This window comes from Pseudophryne corroboree, chromosome 1 (genome assembly GCF_028390025.1).
Source record: "Pseudophryne corroboree isolate aPseCor3 chromosome 1, aPseCor3.hap2, whole genome shotgun sequence".
Lineage (NCBI taxonomy): Eukaryota > Metazoa > Chordata > Amphibia > Anura > Myobatrachidae > Pseudophryne > Pseudophryne corroboree.
This window is the reverse complement of record NC_086444.1, coordinates 14,414,306-14,422,253: the sequence shown is the minus strand read 5'-3', so window position 1 is coordinate 14,422,253 and position 7,948 is coordinate 14,414,306.

Below are 7,948 nucleotides of genomic sequence, written 5' to 3'. Positions count from 1 at the left end.
CAGCACCTGCATGCACCTTACCCCAGCGCTCCTCCTGCCTCCCTACTCTACCACAGGTCCCTGGAAACCAACCATACAGCACCTGCAGGCACCTTACCCCAGCGCTCCTCCCGCCTCCCAACTCTACCACAGGTCCCTGGAAACCAACCATACAGCACCTGCAGGCACCTTACCCCAGCGCTCCTCCCACCTCCCTACTCTACCACAGGTCCCTGGAAACCAACCATACAGCACCTGCAGGCACCTTACCCCAGCGCTCCTCCCACCTCCCTCCTCTACCGCAGGTCCCTGGATTCCAATCATACAGCACCTGCAGGCACCTTACCCCAGCGCTCCTTCCACCTCCCTACTCTACCACAGGTCCCTGGAAACCAACCATACAGCACCTGCAGGCACCTTACCCCAGCGCTCCTCCCACCTCCCTCCTCTACCGCAGGTCCCTGGAAACCAACCATACAGCACCTGCAGGCATCTTACCCCAGCGCTCCTCCCACCTCCCTCCTCTACTGCAGGTCCCTGGTAACCAACCATACAGCACCTGCAGGCACCTTACCCCTGCGCTCCTCCCACCTCCCTCCTCTACCGCAGGTCCCTGGAAACCAACCATACAGCACCTGCAAGCACCTTACCCCAGCGCTCCTCCTGCCTCCCTACTCTACCACAGGTCCCTGGAAACCAACCATACAGCACTTGCAGGCACCTTACCCCAGCGCTCCTCCCACCTCCCTCCTCTACCGCAGGTCCCTGGATACCAATCATACAGCACCTGCAGGGACCTTACCCCAGCGTTCCTCCCACCTCCCTACTCTACCACAGGTCCCTGGAAACAAACCATACAGCACCTGCAGGCACCTTACCCCAGCGATCCTCCCACCTCCCTCCTCTACCGCAGGTCCCTGGATACCAATCATACAGCACCTGCAGGCACCTTACCGCAGCGCTCCTCCCACCTCCCTACTCTACCACAGGTCCCTGGATACCAACCATACAGCACCTGCAGGCACCTTACCCCTGCGCTCCTCCCACCTCCCTCCTCTACCACAGGACCCTGGAAATCAACCATACAGCACCTGCAGGCATCTTACCCCTGCGCTCCTCCCACCTCCCTCCTCTACCGCAGGTCCCTGGAAACCAACCATACAGCACCTGCAAGCACCTTACCCCAGCGCTCCTCCTGCCTCCCTACTCTACCACAGGTCCCTGGAAACCAACCATACAGCACTTGCAGGCACCTTACCCCAGCGCTCCTCCCACCTCCCTCCTCTACCGCAGGTCCCTGGATACCAATCATACAGCACCTGCAGGCACCTTACCCCAGCGCTCCTCCCACCTCCCTACTCTACCGCAGGTCCCTGGTAACCAACCATACAGCACCTGCAGGCACCTTACCCCAGCGCTCCTCCTGCCTCCCTCCTCTACTGCAGGTCCCTGGAAACCAACCATACAGCACCTGCAGGCACCTTACCCCAGCGCTCCTCCTGCCTCCCTCCTCTACAGCAGGTCCCTGGAAACCAACCATACAGCACCTGCAGGCACCTTACCCCAGCGCTCCTCCCACCTCCCTCCTCTACCGCAGGTCCCTGGATACCAATCATACAGCACCTGCAGGCACCTTACCGCAGCGCTCCTCCCACCTCCCTACTCTACCACTGGTCCCTGGATACCAACCATACAGCACCTGCAGGCACCTTACCCCAGCGCTCCTCCCACCTCCCTCCTCTACCACAGGACCCTGGAAATCAACCATACAGCACCTGCAGGCATCTTACCCCTGCGCTCCTCCCACCTCCCTCCTCTACCGCAGGTCCCTGGAAACCAACCATACAGCACCTGCAAGCACCTTACCCCAGCGCTCCTCCTGCCTCCCTACTCTACCACAGGTCCCTGGAAACCAACCATACAGCACTTGCAGGCACCTTACCCCAGCGCTCCTCCCACCTCCCTCCTCTACCGCAGGTCCCTGGATACCAATCATACAGCACCTGCAGGCACCTTACCCCAGCGCTCCTCCCACCTCCCTACTCTACCGCAGGTCCCTGGTAACCAACCATACAGCACCTGCAGGCACCTTACCCCAGCGCTCCTCCTGCCTCCCTCCTCTACTGCAGGTCCCTGGAAACCAACCATACAGCACCTGCAGGCACCTTACCCCAGTGCTCCTCCCACCTCCCTCCTCTACTGCAAGTCCCTGGAAACCAACCATACAGCACCTGCAGGCACCTTACCCCAGCGCTCCTCCTGCCTCCCTCCTCTACCGCAGGTCCCTGGAAACCAACCATACAGCACCTGCAGGCACCTTACCCCAGCGCTCCTCCTGCCTCCCTCCTCTACCACAGGTCCCTGGAAACCAACCATACAGTACCTGCAGGCACCTTACCCCAGCGCTCCTCCTGCCTCCCTCCTCTACCGCAGGTCCCTGGTATCCAACCATACAGCACCTGCAGGCACCTTACCCCAGCGCTCCTCCCACCTCCCTCCTCTACTGCAGGTCTCTGGAAACCAACCATACAGCACCTGCAGGCACCTTACCTTAGCGCTTCTCCCACCTCCCTCCTCTACCGCAGGTCCCTGGAAACCAACCATACAGCACCTGCAGGCACCTTACCCCAGCACTCCTCCCACATCCCTACTCTACCACAGGTCCATGGAAACCAACCATACAGCACCTACAGGCACCTTATCCCAGCACTCCTCCCACCTCCCTCCTCTACTGCAGGTCCCTGGTAACCAACCATACAGCACCTGCAGGCACCTTACCCCAGCACTCCTCCCACCTCCCTCCTCTACCGCAGGTCCCTGGAAACCAACCATACAGCACCTGCAGGCACCTTACCCCAGCGCTCACCCCACCTCCCTCCTCTACCGCAGGTCCCTGGAAACCAACCATACAGCACCTGCAGGCACCTTACCCCAGCGCTCCTCCCACCTCCCTACTCTACCACAGGTCCCTGGAAACCAACCATACAGCACCTGCAGGCACCTTACCCCAGCGCTCCTCCCGCCTCCCTCCTCTACCGCAGGTCCCTGGAAACCAACCATACAGCACCTGCAGGCACCTTACCCCAGCGCTCCTCCTGCCTCCCTCCTCTACCGCAGGTCCCTGGTAACCAACCATACAGCATCTGCATGCACCTTACCCCAGCGCTCCTCCCACCTCCCTCCTCTACTGCAGGTCCCTGGAAACCAACCATACAGCACCTGCAGGCACCTTACCCCAGCGCTCCTCCCGCCTCCCTCCTCTACCGCAGGTCCCTGGAAACCAACCATACAGCACCTGCAGGCACCTTACCCCAGCGCTCCTCCCGCCTCCCTCCTCTACCGCAGGTCCCTGGAAACCAACCATACAGCACCTGCAGGCACCTTACCCCAGCGCTCCTCCCACCTCCCTCCTCTACCGCAGGTCCCTGGAAACCAACCATACAGCACCTGCAGGCACCTTACCCCAGCGCTCCTCCCGCCTCCCTCCTCTACCACAGGTCCCTGGAAACCAACCATACAGCACGTGCAGGCACCTTACCCCAGTGCTCCTACCATCTCCCTCCTGTACCGCATGTCCCTAGAAACCAACCATACAGCACCTGCAGGCACCTTACCCCAGCGCTCCTCCCGCCTCCCTCCTCTACCACAGGTCCCTGGAAACCAACCATACAGCACCTGCAGGCACCTTACCCCAGCGCTCCTCCCACCTCCCTCCTGTACAGCATGTCCCTAGAAACCAACCATACAGCACCTGCAGGCACCTTACCCCAGCGCTCCTCCTACCTCCCTCCTCTACCGCAGGTCCCTGGTAACCAACCATACAACACCTGCAGGCACCTTACCCCAGTGCTCCTCCCACCTCCCTCCTCTACCGCAGGTCCCTGGTAACCAACCATACAGCACCTGCAGGCACCTTACCCCAGCGCTCCTCCCACCTCCCTCCTCTACCGCAGGTCCCTGGAAACTAACCATACAGCACCTGCAGGCACCTTACCCCAGCGCTCCTCCAGCCTCCCTCCTCTACCGCAGGTCCCTGGAAACCAACCATACAGCACCTGCAGGCACCTTACCCCAGTGTTCCTCCTGCCTCCCTCCTCTACCGCAGGTCCCTGGATACCAATCATACAGCACCTGCAGGAACCTTACCCCAGCGCTCCTCCCACCTCCCTCCTCTACCGCAGGTCCCTGGTAACCAACCATACAGCACCTGCAGGCACCTTACCCCAGCGCTCCTCCCGCCTCCCTCCTCTACCATAGGTCCCTGGAAACCAACCATACAACACGTGCAGGCACCTTACCCCAGTGCTCCTCCCATCTCCCTCCTTTACCGCATGTCCCTAGAAACCAACCATACAGCACCTGCAGGCACCTTACCCCAGCGCTCCTCCTGCCTTCCTCCTCTACTGCAGGTCCCTGGTAACCAACCATACAACACCTGTAGGCACCTTACCCCAGCGCTCCTCCCACCTCCCTCCTCTGCTGCAGGTCCCTGGTAACCAACCATACAGCACCTGCAGGCACCTTACCCCAGCGCTCCTCCCACCTCCCTCCTCTACCGCAGGTCCCTGGAAACCAACCATACAGCACCTGCAGGCACCTTACCCCAGCGCTCCTCCTGCCTCCCTCCTCTAACGCAGGTCCCTGGATACCAATCATACAGCACCTGCAGGCACCTTACCCCAGCGCTCCTCCCGCCTCCCTCCTCTACCGCAGGTCCCTGGTAACCAACCATACAGCACCTGCAGGCACCTTACCCCAGCGCTCCACCAGCCTCCCTCCGCTGCTGCAGGTCCCTGGTAACCAACCATACAGCACCTGCAGGCATCTTTCTCCAGCGCTCCTCCCGCCTCCCTCCTCTACTGCAGGTCCCTGGTAACCAACCATACAGCACCTGCAGGCACCTTACCCCAGCGCTCCTCCCACCTCCCTCCTCTACCGCAGGTCCCTGGAAACCAACCATACAGCACCTGCAGGCACCTTACCCAAGCGCTCCTCCCACCTCCCTCCTCTACTGCAGGTCCCTGGTAACCAACCATACAGCACCTGCAGGCACCTTACCCCAGCGCTCCTCCCACCTCCCTCCTCTACCGCAGGTCCCTGGAAACCAACCATACAGCACCTGCAGGCACCTTACCCCAGCGCTCCTCCTGCCTCCCTCCTCTAACGCAAGTCCCTGGATACCAATCATACAGCACCTGCAGGCACCTTACCCCAGCGCTCCTCCCGCCTCCCTCCTCTACCGCAGGTCCCTGGTAACCAACCATACAGCACCTGCAGGCACCTTACCCCAGCGCTCCACCAGCCTCCCTCCTCTGCTGCAGGTCCCTGGTAACCAACCATACAGCACCTGCAGGCATCTTACTCCAGCGCTCCTCCCGCCTCCCTCCTCTACTGCAGGTCCCTGGTAACCAACCATACAGCACCTGCAGGCACCTTACCCCAGCGCTCCTCCCACCTCCCTCCTCTACCGCAGGTCCCTGGAAACCAACCATACAGCACCTGCAGGCACCTTACCCCAGCGCTCCTCCAGCCTCCCTCCTCTACCGCAGGTCCCTGGAAACCAACCATACAGCACCTGCAGGCACCTTACCCCAGTATTCCTCCTGCCTCCCTCCTCTACCGCAGGTCCCTGGATACCAATCATACAGCACCTGCAGGAACCTTACCCCAGCGCTCCTCCCACCTCCATCCTCTACCGCAGGTCCCTGGTAACCAACCATACAGCACCTGCAGGCACCTTACCCCAGCGCTCCCGCCTCCCTCCTCTACCATAGGTCCCTGGAAACCAACCATACAACACGTGCAGGCACCTTACCACAGTGCTCCTCCCATCTCCCTCCTTTACCGCATGTCCTTAGAAACCAACCATACAGCACCTGCAGGCACCTTACCCCAGCGCTCCTCCTGCCTCCCTCCTCTACTGCAGGTCCCTGGTAACCAACCATACAACTCCTGCATGCACCTTACCCCAGCGCTCCTCCCACCTCCCTCCTCTACTGCAGGTCCCTGGTAACCAACCATACAGCACCTGCAGGCACCTTACCCCAGCGCTCCTCCCACCTCCCTCCTCTACCGCAGGTCCCTGGAAACCAACCATACAGCACCTGCAGGCACCTTACCCCAGCGCTCCTCCTGCCTCCCTCCTCTAACGCAGGTACCTTGATACCAATCATACAGCACCTGCAGGCACCTTACCCCAGCGCTCCTCCTGCCTCCCTCCTCTACTGCAGGTCCCTGGTAACCAACCATACAGCACCTGCAGGCACCTTATCCAAGCACTCCTCCCACCTCCCTCCTCTACTGCAGGTCCCTGGTAACCAACCATACAGCACCTGCAGGCACCTTACCCCAGCACTCCTCCCACCTCCCTCCTCTACCGCAGGTCCCTGGAAACCAACCATACAGCACCTGCAGGCACCTTACCCCAGCGCTCACCCCACCTCCCTCCTCTACCGCAGGTCCCTGGAAACCAACCATACAGCACCTGCAGGCACCTTACCCCAGCGCTCCTCCCACCTCCCTACTCTACCACAGGTCCCTGGAAACCTACCATACAGCACCTGCAGGCACCTTACCCCAGCGCTCCTCCCGCCTCCCTCCTCTACCGCAGGTCCCTGGAAACCAACCATACAGCACCTGCAGGCACCTTACCCCAGCGCTCCTCCTGCCTCCCTCCTCTACCGCAGGTCCCTGGTAACCAACCATACAGCATCTGCATGCACCTTACCCCAGCGCTCCTCCCACCTCCCTCTACTGCAGGTCCCAGGAAACCAACCATAGAGCACCTGCAGGCACCTTACCCCAGCGCTCCTCCCGCCTCCCTCCTCTACCGCAGGTCCCTGGAAACCAACCATACAGCACCTGCAGGCACCTTACCCCAGCGCTCCTCCCGCCTCCCTCCTCTACCGCAGGTCCCTGGAAACCAACCATACAGCACCTGCAGGCACCTTACCCCAGCGCTCCTCCCACCTCCCTCCTCTACCGCAGGTCCCTGGAAACCAACCATACAGCACCTGCAGGCACCTTACCCCAGCGCTCCTCCCGCCTCCCTCCTCTACCACAGGTCCCTGGAAACCAACCATACAGCACGTGCAGGCACCTTACCCCAGTGCTCCTACCATCTCCCTCCTGTACCGCATGTCCCTAGAAACCAGTCATACAGCACCTGCAGGCACCTTACCCCAGCGCTCCTCCCGCCTCCCTCCTCTACCACAGGTCCCTGGAAACCAACCATACAGCACCTGCAGGCACCTTACCCCAGCGCTCCTCCAGCCTCCCTCCTCTACCGCAGGTCCCTGGAAACCAACCATACAGCACCTGCAGGCACCTTACCCCAGTGTTCCTCCTGCCTCCCTCCTCTACCGCAGGTCCCTGGATACCAATCATACAGCACCTGCAGGAACCTTACCCCAGCGCTCCTCCCACCTCCCTCCTCTACCGCAGGTCCCTGGTAACCAACCATACAGCACCTGCAGGCACCTTACCCCAGCGCTCCTCCCGCCTCCCTCCTCTACCATAGGTCCCTGGAAACCAACCATACAACACGTGCAGGCACCTTACCCCAGTGCTCCTCCCATCTCCCTTCTTTACCGCATGTCCCTAGAAACCAACCATACAGCACCTGCAGGCACCTTACCCCAGCGCTCCTCCTGCCTCCCTCCTCTACTGCAGGTCCCTGGTAACCAACCACACAACACCTGTAGGCACCTTACCCCAGCGCTCCTCCCACCTCCCTCCTCTACTGCAGGTCCCTGGTAACCAACCATACAGCACCTGCAGGCACCTTACCCCAGCACTCCTCCCACCTCCCTCCTCTACCGCAGGTCCCTGGAAACCAACCATACAGCACCTGCAGGCACCTTACCCCAGCGCTCCTCCTGCCTCCCTCCTCTAACGCAGGTCCCTGGATACCAATCATACAGCACCTGCAGGCACCTTACCCCAGCGCTCCTCCCGCCTCCCTCCTCTA